Source organism: Furipterus horrens, unplaced genomic scaffold (genome assembly GCF_987537825.1).
Source record: "Furipterus horrens unplaced genomic scaffold, mFurHor1.1.pri manual_scaffold_3, whole genome shotgun sequence".
Taxonomy (NCBI): domain Eukaryota; kingdom Metazoa; phylum Chordata; class Mammalia; order Chiroptera; family Furipteridae; genus Furipterus; species Furipterus horrens.
Window position 1 is genome coordinate 158,030,544 of NW_028327173.1, and position 18,248 is coordinate 158,048,791.

Sequence of the window (18,248 nt, forward strand, 5' to 3'; positions counted from 1 at the left end):
TGCCTTGTACTATCAACTAAAAACAAAAGTTGTTTCTTTACTGAGTTGCAGTTCTTCAAAACAAATTCACACACATGATCTAACCTTATTCTCTCTACCATTAGAAATGCCAATATTATTATTTTCCCTATTCTGCAAGAGTGAGACAATCTACAATCTTAGTTTCAGGAAAGTTAGAGTTAGAGAGTGTCAGACTTAGAACTCAATATCTAGGCTTCTGAACTTGAACAGAATATTCTTTTCAGTAGAATGAGATTTAACCCCTTCTTCTGTGCTCTGTGACAAGGCATGTCTTTCTTTTCCTTCCAAATCCACAGTTTAGCTAAACTTCTCAGTTCTAATTATTTCATTTATTCCAAGATTTTGCCCCATACCCATGTTTTATTCCTCATTTGCTTAGAAAATGCCTATTATGTGTTATTATCTTCTTCTCTTCTTTCTCCCCTGCCCCCTCCTCCTCCTCCTCTTTATTCTTTTTTGGAGTCTTGTTTTCTTAATAGATTAGATACTCTTTGGGGGTGTGAAAAATATATAATGAATAAAATTATATATTTTTTTACAGCCTGAACATATCAGTGGACTTAGTAAGGAACAGAAATTTGTTTTACAGCCCACTTTACAAGTGAGAAAACTGAGTGAAAAGGAATAATGATGACAAATAGCATTTATGAGGATATCAATGTTACAAACACTACGTTAGCACTTAACATGCAACATCTCCATGAATTGCATTAACAACCCAATGAGATTGTTTTTGTTATTCCCATTTTAAAGATGAAGCTTTAGAAAATACAAACTGCATAAGATCATAGTACTTGTGAGCCTCAGGGCGAGGATTCAAATCCAGGTGTGACTCCAACACTAGGTTTTGGAGTGATTAGTCCAGGGCTGAAGAACCAGTGAGAGGTCATGGTGGAATCTGAGTCTGGTATTTCTGACACCAATTGAGTTCATTTTTCATTGTCCTGGTCTGTTTTTGATTTTCACAAAATAGTACAGGCATTTAATGTCTTTATTTTAAGTGAGCTGATATTATATTAAGAATAATTTTAGTCTATGTTTACTTTAGTGACTTAAATGTCTCCTTACATGAAATTAAAGCCAAAGTAGAAATATTATCAGCCTCTAAATCTGCTACTTGGTATGGAATAAATGTAAGGTCTTCAGAACATGCAAATACAAAGATAACTCTGTAAAGCATAGTCTTCATGTCTTGTGCCTTGTAGGTTGAGAAGCAAAATAGAACATGTGATAATTATTAGGTGCTGGTGAATCTCTAAGGGTATAAGGACAGTGGGTTGAGGGAACAGGATAGCACAGGAATGGCAAATAAGCAGGATGGCTAATCTGTCTCAGCCTTCTTTCCTCTGGGGCTCAGTGTGGCTTCACAAAAGCTTTTCAGCACCAAACTTCAGGTGGCCACTGCCCATGGATCAGGGCTGGCTCTAGATGGAAAACTTATTAGACATTGTAGGCTATGGATAGGAAGAGACTTAGTTCCCACCCTGGAAGTGCTACTTATTGTTTGAGTAGCACTGGGCATATTACTTAACCTTGAAGATTCTCAATCACATCATTATTAAATAGAAATAATGATAGTATCTTCTTCCCAACGTTGCTATGAGGGATAAAATGAGATGCATATAGCACAGGACCTGAATAGACATTAATTATCTTGAAAAGAGAACAAGGACAATGCCTCTTTAACTCCACTTTTTAATTGCAAAATCATCCAGAAAAATAAAAAATAGTATACAAGATTTCAATATCCACCACATCTTCTTATATACTTTTTACTTCTGAGCTTAATCAGAATAATTCTGTTTTCATAATTTATTATTATTATTAAATATGTAATGCCACCAGCGCATGGCATTTGGAGTCAGCCAGACCTGGGTTTGAGTTACAATTCTGTCATTTACTTGGTGACTAAGAGTAAACTGCTAAACTTCCTAAGCTTCAGTCTCCTCATTTATAAAATGAGAATACCATTACGTATACCACAAAGTTATTGTAAGATTAAAAAAAAGACAAAACACATAAGTGATAAATCACTTGGTAAATATTCATTGTAATCACTCCTGCACGGCAGGTCTCTGAGGGGCACCTGTGCACATTCCAGTGAAAGAAGACATCTGGCTGTGACACTGCACTTTGAGCTTGTCCTGTTTAGTATGGCCATTGTGCTAGCTGCTGTTTACCTAACTCTGGTGAAGTTACTCAGTTCTTGTCCTTGGCTACTTCCTGGCCCTTATGCAATACCCCCTAATTTGAAGTTGGATCCCTGCAGATCATGTAACTAGTCTCAGCAGAAGTAGTTATGCTTTAACTGCCTTTTGTACTCAGTGTTTGGAACTATCAAGTAGAAAGAGACTGAAGGGACTTGGGGGCCAGAGTTGGAGACTATCAGGGGTTCTGCTATGCCTGATCTTTTGCATCTGATTTAATAATTGATTGCCTACCGTACGCCAGGTTCCAAGGGTATAAACAGGACACGCCCACTGCCTTAGGGAGCTCAGAACTTGGTGATGCAATGAGAAATTTTGACTTATATGGACAGTTACATAAAAACTAAGTTGACTATAATAAAAGAATCCTTCAAGTATTATGTGTAAGGGTGCACATGGTGACTTCAAGGAGAATATGAGTATATTTACTTGAAAGATCCCTTTAAATGTGAAAATAATAAAATCATTTTTCTTTAAAGAAGAATAGAACTAAAAGCTACCAAGACATATGCAGATTTTAATACATGTGTACACTTTCCATTAAATATATAGGAAAATTGAAAATGAAAATTTTTGTCAAGCATATACAAATACACATACATGCCATAATTACAGAGCTCAACTTTTATAAATTGGACACACTTATGTTACTGTATGCAGGTAAGAATCAGAACCTTACCAGCACCACAGAATTTCCCTAACATGTCTCTTCTAGTCACTGCCCCTGAGGTAACCAAGATCTTGTAACCAATATCTTATATTCAAAGCATGAAACTATCTTTGTACTTTATACAAATAGAATTGGACTTTAGAATGAAGACTTTAAAAACATTTTTCCATCAAATTTCAATTCATTATTTGATGCTTTCTTTATTAAATGCAACCAGCAATGATTGATCCACTGTGAAACACAGGCTTGAAATAAAGTATCCTGAGGCTTGCATAAGAATCACCAACTCTTCCAGCACAGACTGATGCCTTTGTACCTGGATATTCTGATCTTGAAGGTTACACTTCAGAATGTGAACTCATTCATTAGAAAATGCTTTATTTGATTGAGGGCTAGGTCCTCGCTTCCCAGCAACACAGCTTAAGTAAATGGCCAACTCAGACAGTCAACATTACTGTCTCAAAAAATCTTTCATTCTGACACATTATCACATATTTGTCATCAGGGAACTGCATACTCACATATGGCCATAAATATTTGGTCTTGGTAGACCCAGGTTGACCTGCCTGAGAATCAGAAGAAAAAAAAAATCTTATCTCTGTCCTTGGAAAACGTACAACTAAATGAAGGGAACATTTGAATGTGGCCTCTGAGAGACTTTGTTTCCCTGAAAACAAAATCATTTTGCTCTAGTCAATCAATAACTCTACATGGTAAATGTGAATCCTAGGCTCAGAAAGAGGTTATCGGCCATAACATTTCTTAACACTTTCATAATGTTATCAGGAATTAAAAAGTAACATTTATCAAATATTTACAAGTTGCGTGGGACACAGCACAGTGTAAACATATGAATCTGATAATATTCAAGCTGCAGTTTTAAAACAGATCCAAAAAAATCTCAAAAATGTTTGCTCTTCAATGATACATTCTCCATCATGTAAAAATTTAACTACTGAGATGCTCTAATGACACGTGGAATGAGTCACGCAGGAGGAAGGTATCTCAGGTAAAAGGTCAACATCAACACAGATGAACTAGATTGCATCAGGCAGGTCATGTCAACCAGGAAGGTAACACATTTTCTAAACGAATATAGAAAAAAAACTATTATATAATTGGAACTGTGAAACAAATACCATTTCCTTTAGTTGATTATATATGAAAGGTGTGTTCTAAAATACACAAAAAAGGAGTAGTCTACCTTCTCGTGGCCCTCTCCGTTCTCCTTTTTGTTGTTAGTGGCGGCATTTCTCCAAGACCTACTGGGCAGAAACTTCTCTTCTTCCTTCTTCAGTCCCCTGGTGCTTTACCTTTGCATAAGGTTGTTCAGTCCAGAGCCACTATAGCCAATTCTCTTGTAGTGAATCCTTTAGAGATGGTCTAGAAGGAGGAGGGGGAATGAGGAGAGGAGAGAAAGAGAAATGTAAGCTGGGAGGCAATTGTTTAAAAAAATCAGAAAGGCATTAGTTGGAAAAGAGGAGTCGCAGAGCCCCAACAGTCTAATTCCTCTAGTCACCCTCCTCCTGGTGAACTTGATGGCCCAGAACACTACTGTTCAGTCCGTGTCCTGCATGCTGCTGTTGTCTCTACAGTCCTCCACTTATGGGCCACTTATGAGGGCCAGAGCTCAGCAGAGCTGGTGTGAGTTTGCTGGAAAGGAAGGTGTAGCTGCAGTGATCTGAAGGATTTAGGTCAGTGGAATGGCACGTCCCCAAAAAGAGTATTTTCTAAAGTCACTTTTGTTGGTAGAGTATGTGTTTCTTTGTTTTTAGAGCTGAAAGTGTTTATGTTGTGAATTTCTTAGCTTTTTAAATCTGAGAACTGTATTATTTAATTCTGCAGTGATGGCAGGTGACAGCCAGAAGGTCAAGGTTACATTGCAAGGGTAATTGGAAATAAGGCCCAGATGGCCTTACAAAATAGGAACAAAGAAAAAAAGTTTCTTCTTAAAATATAATGTGAAGATTTTTATCAAATATAAGGAGAGGAATTGAGGAGCAAAAAAAACTAGAAATTGAATATCATAAGACATTGGGCTTCTATAGAACAGACATATGTTCATTTTTTTATTTCACTATTTTGCTGTGTGTTAAACACAGCAAGTTATAAAATGTAATTATTTTTATTTACTTGCATAACAAATAATGAAGTAAAACACCATGAGCTTTTAAAATTAGGCTATAGAATAGAAATCAGACATTATTAGAAATTGGAACTTTAATGGATATTCACTCTGTATAAAATATGTGTGGAAAAAAGGAGAGCTTTATAACTAATGGATTTCCTGCCTCAGGCACCTAAACATCTTTCTGCAGCTCTGGATTTTGTCCCTCCAGGATACTACTGCCAAAATGATCAACACAAGCTCCCAAAATAACAATTTATTCTGCCCAAAGGACATCATGCCCTCAGTCTCCTGGCCAGATGAATTGGCACAATTACATCCTTCTCTCTTGCTTTTCCCCTGAGGATATCCTAGGTGTCAGGGTTTTACATGTTCCCATGATTCGAGCAAAAAATCCGCTAAGAGGGAAGATAGAGCTACAAGCATCTTCTTAGATTCTTAGGTTCAAACTGATGGAGTGAAACACAAATGCTCCATTGGTTTGTTTCCTTCAAACTTCGCTGCCCCTCAGGCACATCCACAGATCAAGTGGAGAACTACATCCTTTTCTGACTCCTGATGCAAATGTACTGGTATCAACCAACAACACTATCAAATTAGCCAATTTTAAGTCTTTTTTTATCACATGCCCCTCTCAAAGACCAGTATGCAAATACCAGCTTAGTTTGCTAAGCTAGGTCCTCTCTCTGATCAGAGGAAAACATACATTTATTTCCGTTTCAGCAATAAAACTGTCCAGGATGGTTTCTCGATGATTACTTCTTACTTGCTTCGTCTCTTTTGCCTTAAAACTCTCTTCTCTCAGTACTTTCCTTTGGTTCAAGCTGGTTTTTACGTTCTTTTTACTCATTTTTCTTTCTTAGTAAGATTCACTGAGATCCCTGAGAGCAAACCCTTTTAACGGGAAACCTACAGTTCACCCTGGGGATGTCTGTGAACAGGTGTGTCTGCTGCAAAAGCTTTCCTCAATGTAAATAAGCTCAAGGTGGGGCTCTTGAGAAAGAGCTGGGAAATTGGAAGAGGAAGGTAGTCATTCCCTCAGAGGTTCAATGTCTCATCCACGCTAAAGTTCCCACTGCTGTGTTAGGATAAGTGACTCTTGCCCAGCACACAGGTAGGCACTTGACCAGAGCTTCTGACCCTCAGGACTTCCTGCTAGAGAATAATTCACCACCTGTATTTAGCTGCCACTTAAAAAAAGATAATACTGTTATCTGGTGGGTGGAGGGATGTGGAGAAGAAATGGGCTAGGGGAAGATCATGCCCAATGAAAATGGAAAAGGAAGGCATTTACTTAACTCCTCAGTAGTTCTGCAAGACTGAAATCTTATTTACAAAACTTAGCCACAAAATGCAGAAACAGGCCATCTTTACTCACTGTCCCTTATGTCTCTGGGACAATTACCAAGAGGGACATAGCTTTCTTTTGAACTTTAAATTTTAATAAGAGTTCATTAGTTTGAAGGATCATCTTCATTGTCCATTCGCTCATTTGTTCATTCATTTATTCAATATTAATTGTTGAGTGCCAGCTATATGTCAGGTGTGTTGCTAAGTACTGGGGAACAACAGTGAGCCAAACCAGGCACCTCAACCTCTCCATGGACATGATGAAAGAGACATTAATTAACTAATCACACAAATAAACATACAATTACTAAGCCCTCCAAGGAGAGGAATATGGGACTATGCAAACCTATAATGGGGTTGTTTGGCCTAATCAGGGAATACTTACCTGAGGAAGAGTCAATTAAGCTTGGATATGAAGAAGCAGTAGGAACCAGGGAACTGAAGGCGTGGCTGGATTGGAGAGTAAGGATAGATGAGAGGTAAGATAAGGTAGCAACAGACCTTCAGGGACAGGATCATACAGACCCCCATTAAGGGTCCTGTAAAGGCTTGGTTTTATGCTAAGAGCAATGGAAAGCCATCGAAGGGTTTTATACAGGAAAAATGATTGACATGATATGACATGACATGATATAATATGATATGTGATATGACATGATGTCACATAGCTTTATCAGGTTGGATTTCTCTGGCTGTAGTATGTCAGTGGTGGCAAGAACAGAAGTATAGGCAAGCTATCAGTAAATTGAAAGACGCCAGAAAGTTGACTGGTGGAGGTTATTTTATTCAGAAATCTTTATACATTTATTAAATCAGTCTGCTATTTATGATGTAAATCATATCCTGGTTTTTGTCTAACACACCATATAATTCTTCTAGTGGGGCCTATTTACTTTTTCCCACTCTCCTCCTAATAGCGCCTTACTTCCACTTATTCAACAGAGGATTTGGTTCCTCCACTTATAAGCAAAAATCACTTAGCCAACCTGTCTTAGAATCTTTATTTGTAAAAAGGTTAATTATAGTCTCCTGGCTTTTCTCGTGGGGATGTTAATTATGAATATAACCTACAGTAATGGGCGTGAAAGTACCTTGCATACTGGAATACATAAGATTAATGTAGGTTGGCATGATTGCAATGCTCCTACTTATGTGTGATGTCCACCTTCTCTGGGAGTTAACAGAGTGCTGGTATATATATTTTGGTAGAAAAATATGTCAGATGCTTTAATTAGGATATTCATTGAATTCCTAGATAATAGAATAACTAGTTCAGAAATAAAAGAACAAAGAGAGGCAAGGATGGAGAAGAGATTGGGGTGACTTCGTAGCCTTTGTAGCCAGCCATAGCTTAGCTTAATAGCTTTAGGTCTTTCTGGATGCCATGAGGCTGTGCTCCAATTCATTCACCTGGTGAAAAAGCATGTGTGACAGCAGCAGGTGGCACTCATACCCTCAGAATGCCTCCATTCATAACCATGAGGAGCAGAAAGGCTCTAAAACCTGAGAGATGGCATCATCACTTTCCTTGGAGGGAAGTCAGGGAAGAATCTCTGGTCTCCGCATAAGAACAAACAGAGCTGTGCTTACCCTCCACTTTCTATTTGTGCAAGCAGGGTCAGGACTAGATTAAACAAACATAATTTGCTGGGGAGAGGGACAACTCAGAAATAGGAGTAGGTAGTAGAAGAGTCAGGGAAGAGAAGAAAATAAACATATATCAGACTTATAATGGAGTTTTTCATCCAAGTTCTGTTGGAGAGGACTCAGAGTCTTTTAGATATTTTTGTTCTCTCTCCTCTTGGCCATTCTTCATTAATTTTTGACAGTTTCTGATGACATCAGGACTAGAAAGAGCCCATTCATATTCTAGGGATGAAGCAGGCAGTCGTGAGCTTGTTTGTGGAGAGTGGAGAGAGGAAGGAAAGTGTCAGGAGAATCCCTTTCATCTATGAGCATTGCCTCCAATGGCCCAAGAATCAGTGCTAACTTTACAACACACTTTCTAGGTCTCTCCTATTTCAGATGATATTGGAAAAGTCCTCCCCAAATTGAAGTAGGGAATTCTAATGAGTGATAACCCTTTCTAGATATTTCTGTTCTCTCCTGGTAAGGTAGAACTCCCAGGGGAAATTCTGAGGAGGTGTTCAAGGAACCCAGATTGTGCTTTGGGATGTTTCGGTGTGAGAGCAGAGAGGTCTGAGAAGATAAGACCTTAAGAATCTCACTTCCTGTCTCTAAGAATCTTTGGGATGTTTGTGACTGTGTGTCTATGGTAGGGGGTGCAGATGTTGCACATTCACCTTTGTAAGTAATGGGGTATGTGGACGGGAGCTGAGAAGTCTTCTGGAAATTTGGATAATCTATCAAATTCAATTAACATTTACTGACATGAGTGTAGATAAGATGGTGTTCAACATGGGTAGGACTTAAAAGGCTGAGATACATTGAAAATTGGCAAGACAATGAAAGTAAAAAAATAGCCAAAGCAAGAAAAATGAACTATGACAATGCCAGACTTAGACAAAAGTTCAAATCATTGAATATGGTTGTGTATTTCTGAGCTGGTTGTAGAAGAAAAATAAGACTGAAAATATTAAGTATGATCAAATTACAGAGGGCTTGGAAATCCAGTCGGAAAAGGCGGGAGTACCACTTAATCATTCCAGAAATATCTATTGAGTGTGACTGTATGCCAGTCACAGTTCCAGGTGCTTAGAATATATCAGGGAACAACAACAACAACAAAAGAACATTCCTGCCCTTCTGGAATTTACATTCCATGGATGATAATTCACTTATTTGTCATCGGCTCCTAATATTCATGAATTAATTTAATCTTTACAATAACCCCATAACGTTGGTACTATTATTAACCTGTTTTACAGATGGGAAAATTGAGATATAGGGAGATTAAGCATGTTACCCAATATCACACTGCCAATAAATGTCCAGAGTTGCTCTTAACTACTGGATTACACTAGTTGTAAGAGCTGAAGCAGCCATTCTCGGCGGTGCAGATAGACTCTTAAGAAGCTACACCATCGTCTCTCGAGACGGACGGCTGCCGACGACGATGAAGAGCTGAAGGAGAAGAATACAAGGTGGTATGTTTGCCAAGGCGGGACTGGTGAGTTAGTAGTTGCAAGACTGCAGAGAATAGGTGTCTTGATCAGCTTTGGCTACCACAACAACATACTATAGACTCAGTGACTTACACAACAGACAATTGTTTCTCGCAGTTTTAGAGGCTGGAAGCCTGAGGTTGGGGTACTAGCATGGTCAGATTCTCTTCCTGGCTTGCAGACAGCCCCTTTTTGCTGTGGCCTCCCATGGCCTTTGGTGCATGTGCATGGGGAGAGAGATATGTATCTCTCTCCCGATCTCTCTTTCCCTTCCTCTTTTTCTTTAAACACTTTATTGTGGTATGATTGGCACTCAAAAAGATACATGTGTACGTATTTAATGTGCATATCTTAATGAATTTGGAAAAAGCATGCATCCATGAAACCATCACCGCAATCAATGCCATAAACACATTCATCATCTTCAAAAGTTTCCTCCTATTTTATCTATCATTGATTTATTATTTTATATGTGTTTAATAAGAACACAAGTGAAATAGTAGTCAAACTTGTAAAACTAGAGAGTGGAATGGTGGCTGCCAAGAGTTAGGGGGAGGGGGAAAGGGAAGGTATTTGTCAGAGCGTACAAAGCTTCAGTTATATATGATGACTAAGTCCTAGAAATCTATAGTTGATGATATGGTACTGTATACCTAAAAGTTTGCTAAGAGAGTAGATCTTATGTTCTTATGTTAAGTGTTTTCTTCTTCTTCTTTTAAAACCAACGGTTCTATCAGATTAAGACCCACTCTTAATTTTCTATTTAACCGTAATCAATCCTAAAGGCCTTGTTTCCAAATATAGTCCCACTGGGGGTTAGAGCTTTAACATATGAATTTGGGGGAGACAAAATTCAGCCCATATTACCAAACAACGTTAAGAGTTTAAAAATTCTCTAGTAATCATTCATGGTTGTTACCTCCATGTTTTCCTTTAAACCACAGGTCCGCCTTCTCTGTACTGCATGGCACTGCCTGACAGCTGCCCACACCTTAGCCTCAGTGCCTGGCCAAGTCCTGGAGGCTCCGCAGCCCTGCACAGGGGGCTCTCACCTGCATAGGAGGCTCTGCAGGTAAACATAAGGGCAGGCTCCTCCTGTGCTCTGAGGCCTCACAGGGGAGCAAAAGACCTGGCAGAGCTTTCTGGGTGCTGGGAAACAACTTTTTTTTCTCTGAGAAACTCAGTCTAGAAAGGAGATGTGGAGAAGGAAGGTTTGGGTAGGGAATTATTTATATAAGTCAGTTTAAGAAAAAAATAATTTTTTTTTTTTTTTAAAGAAGGACTTCCAGGAGAAAACATGGTAGAGAATTTTTCATGGTGGAATTGCTTAGTTATTTGGGGGAAGTTAAAATCCATTGTGTATATGGGGAAATCTAAGCCTTGTTTCTTCATAGCTACCTTTTATGGACTTGCTTTTTTATATGCCTTCATTCTCTCATTCATTTCTTCATGGTTTGCTATTGAGCATGGCTCTGTGTAAGGGTTGAATAAAATGTGTTTGAAATTGCTCTGACAAACTTTCAGAAAGTGCCATGAAAGAAGACTCTCTAGTTACATTATGAGAATGCATTGTTTGAATGGTTCGTCTCTCCATCCCATCTACCTGGTCTTCCAGATAGAGCTATGCAGAGCTTGGATACCTAGAAACTGACTTACCCCTCGGGTGACAAGAATAAATGAGCATTGAGGCATTTTATCACTTGGATCTTGTGTACCAACAGCTCTGTGGGAAAAGTAAATCAAAGCAGGAGCTAAATTCAACAGCTTATATTTGCACAAGTTAATGCATTTCTCTTAAATCCATAATAAGTAACATAGAAACATGGGTTTGATATGAGATGTCTGTTATTAGTGAGCAAATATTTGTCTCCCAAAACTCTAATAGCTCATCTTTGCTTTTGAACACTCTCAGATCTTATATTTAGTTGAGTAGTTACTATGCACTTAGAGAATTCACATGTTAAATAATTTAATCTCCACAACGATCAACTAAGACAATTATTTTCATGTTAAAAGAGAGGAAACTGAAGCTCAAAAAAATGAATGTAAGTTCACAAGGACTGTGTCTACATATGTTCTTCATACCTCCAGGGTTCAGTGAATATCTGCTCCATAGTAGCTGCTTATTATTATTATTATTATTATGCATGTGAAATTACTGAAAAGGAACAGAGCCAGATCTCAAACTCAAATTTTTGTCTTTCAGGATAGGAAGAAGCAGAATGACTTCTCATTTGGTAATAATAGAGAATTCTTTTTCTCCATTTGACATTAATACTGAAGCATGATCGACACACTTTGCAATACCCATTTGGATTTCTCTACTCTTTTTAATAACATAAGAAACCCATGTTCACTGTAGAAGAATTGGCGAGTACAAATGAACAATAAGAACAATACCAAATGAATTTCAATTACTTGAAACCAGTCCACTTGGAAACAGCTGTCCCTATTCTGCACCATCTTTTGCTATAATAAAGTCTGTATTCTGTTTCCTAAATAAAAGAGGTGTCTTTTCTCATTACTATTCAATGGAAAAAAAAGTTTAGGTGACTTGTTACTAACCAGCAATGTGCCGTTCTAGTGCCTCCTTGTAAAAGGGAAGGTGATCACTCAGATGGTGACTAGGGTTACTTCCTGTCCAAGAATGCTCTGTCCCAGTCTAAGAAGTTATAAAGGCAACATGTATACGATATGTGTAATTCACCCACCAGCCTCCTCCACAATAGGAAGAAGAAGAGGGTGTGGGCCTGGCACAGTTAGGCAAGCACTCCCACTTCCATTGCAAGTTACCTTATAGACTCAATACCAGTTGCTTCCCAGCTGCCAATCACTGCCAGCTAGTAAGAAATTGTATTACAGTGTTCTTCAGGCAAACATATATGAAATAAATATATATTTATGCAGCATTGGCTCACGTGACTATGGATACTGAGAATCCCACAATCTGCTGTCCACAAGCTGGAGGACCAGGGAAGTGAATATGGTGTATTTAATTTTAAGCCTGAAGATCTGAAAACCAAGAGCACTGATGTTTGTGGGGGATGGGGCTATGGGTGTCCCAGCTCAAAAAGAAAGAGGGAAAATTCACCCTTTCTTCACCTTTCCTTTTCTTCCTATACTCAGCGCATTGCATGATGCCAATCCACATTGGGGAGGGCCATCTGCTTTACTCAGTTTGTGAATTTAAATGCTATTTTCTTCTGGAAACACCCTCACAAATACCCAGAAACGATGTTGTAGCTGCTTTCTGGGCATCCCTTAGCCCAATCAAGTTGACACATAAAATTACCCCTCACAATAACATTGTCTCATTGGCTTTGGAGTCTGAGTGTGTGGACTCCAAAGGAATATGGGGAGAGTCACCTGTTTCCACCCCAAATACAGAATTCGAAAGGGCTCCTCTCATTGAAATAACAATAGCCCTGACTCTGAATGGTAAATAACATAACCTTTCATTTACCATTAAAGTATCTTAGAAAAACTGGAGGGTAGGTTCCAGGTCACTCCAGATGAGATACAGACCTATAATGGCCAGTTATCACCCAGATCCTGGCTGCTGACTTGTCACTACCTACCAGAACATACCATTTTCCAAGCTGTCTTTTCTCCTACAACCTAAGATTTAGACTCGCTGAGTTACAATTACTTGACCAAGGTGTGTTCTTGTTTCTCTTGTTTCTTTGACTTCATTTGACATAAGTGATAACTAAAAGGTTGATTTGATTGGTAAGAGGTATCAAGGAAAAAGCTGCCCAGCCCAATAAAATTCACTTAGCACCATAAAATAATATTTTGTTTTTCTATCAACTCTTCCCTCTCCTTTGTCCCCTAAAGTCACTGTAACATAGTGCCTAGCCTGACTCTGCCCCATGTCCCTACTTCCCAATGGCAATGGATAAATAGTTCTCAACAGTTGGGGAGGGAGTAGTTCTTTTCTAAAGGTGCTGCCATCACTCTTATTCCACAAGAGCTTTTATTTCTTATTCTTTTATTATTATTTTTAAGATCTATGGCTTGTTTTTGTGGAAGAGGTAGGAGAAGAATGGCAAATGGAGAGAGGATAAAAAGGAGTAGCATGATATTATCTTCTATAGAAAAATGCGTTTTGGATGTCAGGAGCTGACAGGGGAAAACACACAGACATTCACAGCGAAAGACTTGATGGAAGCTTAGGGGACTAATCCTGATGCTTACTTTATTTTCTTTTTAATGGGATGTCAGCTCTGAAGAATAAACAGTCTTTCTCAAATCAGAGTTATAAGCACTTATTTGTCTAGATAAAGTACAGAAAAGAAATATTGTGTGCTGCAGCCCATAAGTCATCTTCAATGGCCTTTCAGGTAAACTAACCAGGATTTTTACTGTTCAACTCAGTGGAACACAAACTGGTAAACTGAGAGCTAACTGATGGCAGCCATTGAAACAGTCTAGAACTGACACTCAAAATTTCATCTTAATCTGAAATGGCAACATCAATTACCTGCAGAAGTGCCACTATCGGGATGCCCACAAAAAGGGCAGCACGGATCAGATGCTTCGGGGAAAATAATAGTTCAGGGGATTGGTCTAAATCATCCAAAGATATTCCCTTTTTTATATTGTACCTGCTATTAAAATGGAAAGCAGTGATCAAGGTGACTTCAAGTTCCAATCCAAACAGGAAATCTGAAGAATGGTGGTCAGAACCAAATGTATATGTGAACTTCAGCTTCCCTTTTTGACCTATTTCATTAGCATCATCTGGACTATGGAAACACACCTTGGCTGGACTCTTAGATGCTTCTAGCCTGTATCTGATATAATTTTCATCATTATGAACTTTTTTTCCTTTTATGTAAGTGACCATTATGTGCCAGACATTGTGCCCAAGGGCTAGGGTCACAAAGTCGATGCATAGTCTGCCTCCTCCTGGAGCTCATGGTTGAATGAGAGATAAGTATGCGACCATGACACAATAGACTAAGAGGCATGTTGGTAGTTTGATTACAATCACCATTTAATCAGAGCCCCGAGGAGTGTGTCATTAATTCTGCTTCGAGAGATAGAAAAACAGATTCTTGAACTGTGACAGCAGCCAAATTCTCTATCTTCTCAAACTTTTACCCCTGACAAGAACAGAAATAGAGACCCATGTAGCAGAGTCCAAGTATTTAAAAGTTATAAATAAAGCTAGCAGACTGATAAATAAAGCATGTTTTATCTTTGTACATTGAGAAATATAACTTAATCACCACCTAAAAGACCAAGTTTCAATTTAGACTTTTGGAGTTCATGTGGTGTCATAGAGTAAGCAGGCCCAAGCTCCTGGCTCCTACCTTGAAGACAGCCCATCTTCTACTCACATCTTGGCTGCACCCTGCATCACGAAGAGTGGGGAAAAGCACACACAGGTCCAGGAATGAAGCTCAAGGATGTCTGGGCAGGAAATTCTGGGTCCTGGCACCTAGAGTGTGGTCTAGAAGATGTGCATGACCTCTGAGTGGGTACATATTCATGGTCCCATGAACCCCTCACTCCACATGTCAGGAGGCAGACAGTGAAGGACAAAATCAGGGTCCTCTGCTGTTTGGCCCAGGACAGGAGCTGCCTGGCCAGGTCTAAGACTGGTGCCCACTCTTCCCTTCCTGCTCTCGCTCGAACTAAAACCTGGCTCTTCCCTGAGGACACTGCTTACCTGCAGCCCTCTCAGTGGTGCCTGTGTCTCATCTTGCACTTCTTGCAGATGGAGTGGGTGTCTTCCTTGTTCCAGACCATTCTCCCTCCCTCTGATCTCTTCCAAGATTAAGCTCTTGGACTATGTCATCTGCTGCCTCTCTTTGTGAATGCCACCTACAAACCCACAACTCATTCACCCTCATTTCTTAAGGGTGTATTTTGGCATCTGGATTGCTGCCACTCTCTCCAGCACGACCTGTGTGAAATTTTTAGTGTTTCAGTTTCCACCCAGGTAATCCTTCTCAGTGTGTGACCTCCTGTCTTTCAATAATCTTGTCCTTTACCCTGATTCAGTCAATCATTCCCATGGGTACATGCTAGACTTGTCATTTTCAACAACTGCACTACCCCTAAAATGTCAATTTCAAATAGACCTCCTACTTTTTCTAGTAATTTCCTCTAACTTATTCTCACAAATCTTGAACCACACCAGGATTTCCAATCCACTGATCCTATCACCTTTACTTTTACTGTGTTCTTCACCCATTTCATCTTGTCATTTCCCTCTTTATCCAATTTAACTTCCATGGCCAGTCTTGCTTCTACCCCAATGTCTCTTGCCCAATTCTCCCTTTCTCACACCCTCTCAGAAATCCTTAGCTCTGGTTAAATCCAGTCCTCCTCTAGCTCTGTGGCTGCATACACAACATGGAAAGTTTGGGGACACATTAATTCAGACTGCCTAAGTTCATTTTAAATTCAATTTCTAAGTTTACATACTCCCTTCTGCTGTCCAGCAGTAGGCTCTAAAGGACCAACATAAAAACCTTAATGACAAAAGAAAATGTAAAATGGTTTCATTAATTTCTTACTGAGGGAAGTTGGAAAGTTAATGCTAGAACGATACTGTCTATTATAACATTATAATTCACATAATTCCAATGAATGGTCCTTTCTTGCAAATGACTCGCATATCCTCAAGTTTAAACAATGCTGATATAATGGAAAACACTTGGATCCCAGAGTCAGGGAACCTGGCCTCAAGTCTTATCTATGCCTATTGCTAAATGCTTATTTATTCACTGATGTATTTACTCAATCATTCCAACATAACTTTTTGAGAAGCTACTTATACTCTAGTCTGTATGTGAGCTTAAGCAACTGTCTTATGCCTGTTGAACTCAGATTACTCATTTGTAACATGCAGATGGCAATTCCTGTACTGACAATCTTATAAAGTGTAAGAGACTCAGATGAGATAGTATGAAAAGGAATTGAACTATAAATATAACCTTTTTTTCTGGAAAATGAACATAAGCTTACTTACTGATTTAAACCTGTCCTAAGTGGTGTGGTAATTATGTTGGCACTGCTCCTGCAGAAATCATCTTTGATCTTCTAATCCACTATTGAAACTAGGGGCAGCCCTCAGCCCTCATTCTGAGTGCTTTCAACACTCTGAACTCTGAACGTGGTTCAGTTTTACCTGAAAACTGTCAAATATCAATTGAGAATAGACTGATTCCATTGCTCTCTTCACCTAGTTGAATAGAAAATATCCATTTTAGAATCTATCATATTACATGAAAAAAAAGAAAAGAATCCCTTTGTTCATAAACAGGTCTAGATGGTAGCAGAGAGGCTGCAGGGAACTGTCCTGGCACAGACATTTGTCTTACAAAAGCTCTGCATTGTCAATCTGTGTCCAGGTGAACTCAGACTGCACTTTGCACTGGGCTGACATTCAGCATGCTTTATGGACATGCCTCCCACTTCCTCCCCTTCATGCAATTGGCTCTAAAATGAAATTAAAAACAGTCATTATTTTAAAAGAAAAATTCTACCTCCTGATTATGAGATCTTAAAGTTATCAACAATAAATATTTCAGTGGTAATTAAATATTTGGGCCCACCTAAGAAGATATTTTATAATAATAGATATATAAAATCTCCTGGTTCCCCCAAAGTTTTATCAGAATTAAATGGCTCCTTCTCTCCTGGAAGCCATGGGCATCTTACTGTTTCTTCCTCCTATAGCAATATGGTACTGTCTTTGATGTGAAATCAGTGATATCCCTCCTAATGTAATTCTAAATATTTATATTTAATGAAACATTTCATTACCTTGTTTAGATAATCAAAATATTCCATTTTATTAGATGTAAGAAAGATAATTTCAATATTAATATTTGTTCTGGATCCTGTAACAAGTTGCCAATAGAAGATGCACACTTTGTTAATGGCATATGAAATACCACAATGTTGGGGAAATCAGTGAGATTATGACTGTAGAAAGGGAGACGGGCTAGATGGCCACCCCAGATTCTGTGCACATACTTCCCACTCCTTGCCCATAAAGAATTATCAGAGAGCTAGTGAGGCTGGTATTTAAACATAAGTTTGCCTATAATTTGGTGCTTTTCAATTGAGGTTTTCAGAGCTCAATTTCAGTTTCATCTCAAAGTGGGATTTCAGAGTTACTTGACAATAACAGGTTTGCTCTTGAAAAATGAGAGCGCAAAGTGAAGTCTAGATCCCCCCCGCCCCCCACCCCACTTGTCCTGCTGTAGACTTTCAGCCTCTTCCAGAGTGAAGAGGACACTCAGTGTTGATGAAAACACAGTGAGCTACCCTGTGGGAAGTACTTCAGCGCAGTCAAATGTTTGCTGCAGCAGACATGTCCAAATATCGCTGAGTATTTCATAGCACTAGAAGCAAAAGTCTGGCATAACCTGGTAGAACTATATATTTAATCACCTGTAAAATCTAACATGATTCTGGACTCAGACAAAATATATGTAAATAGGCCTTGATGGAGTCCTATATTTTGATTCTGAATTTTTCTAATTTTGCATACAGAAGGCTTTTCTTTCTCATGTATCCAACTGTAAGAGCTGAAAAGACAATTAAGGGCAAAGGTGTGCTGTGCTGACCCAGAGAATGGATCCAGATGGTCTTTTGAAAAGAAATCATCCCAAACAATTAGCATAAGTTCGCTGCTTTGGGGATCAGGTTGGTGGTAGGTGGCTGAGCTTGAGTATTTGTAGATGCTTTCTGGGTGGCTTAGATTCTGAAGGGGATGCAAGAGG

At 38.9% G+C, this 18,248-nt stretch overlaps 1 long non-coding RNA gene across 1 annotated transcript in view; it reads left to right on the forward strand.

The window, feature by feature from the left end:
• The window catches only part of LOC150016506 (uncharacterized), a 115,149-nt gene extending 103,172 nt beyond the window's left edge, over window positions 1-11,977 (forward strand). The window contains exons 2-3 of the long non-coding RNA XR_016510052.1: window positions 10,446-10,573; window positions 11,708-11,977. This is a non-coding gene — a long non-coding RNA (uncharacterized LOC150016506). The remainder of the gene's footprint in view (window positions 1-10,445; window positions 10,574-11,707) is intronic.
• Window positions 11,978-18,248: the final 6,271 nt, after the last annotated feature.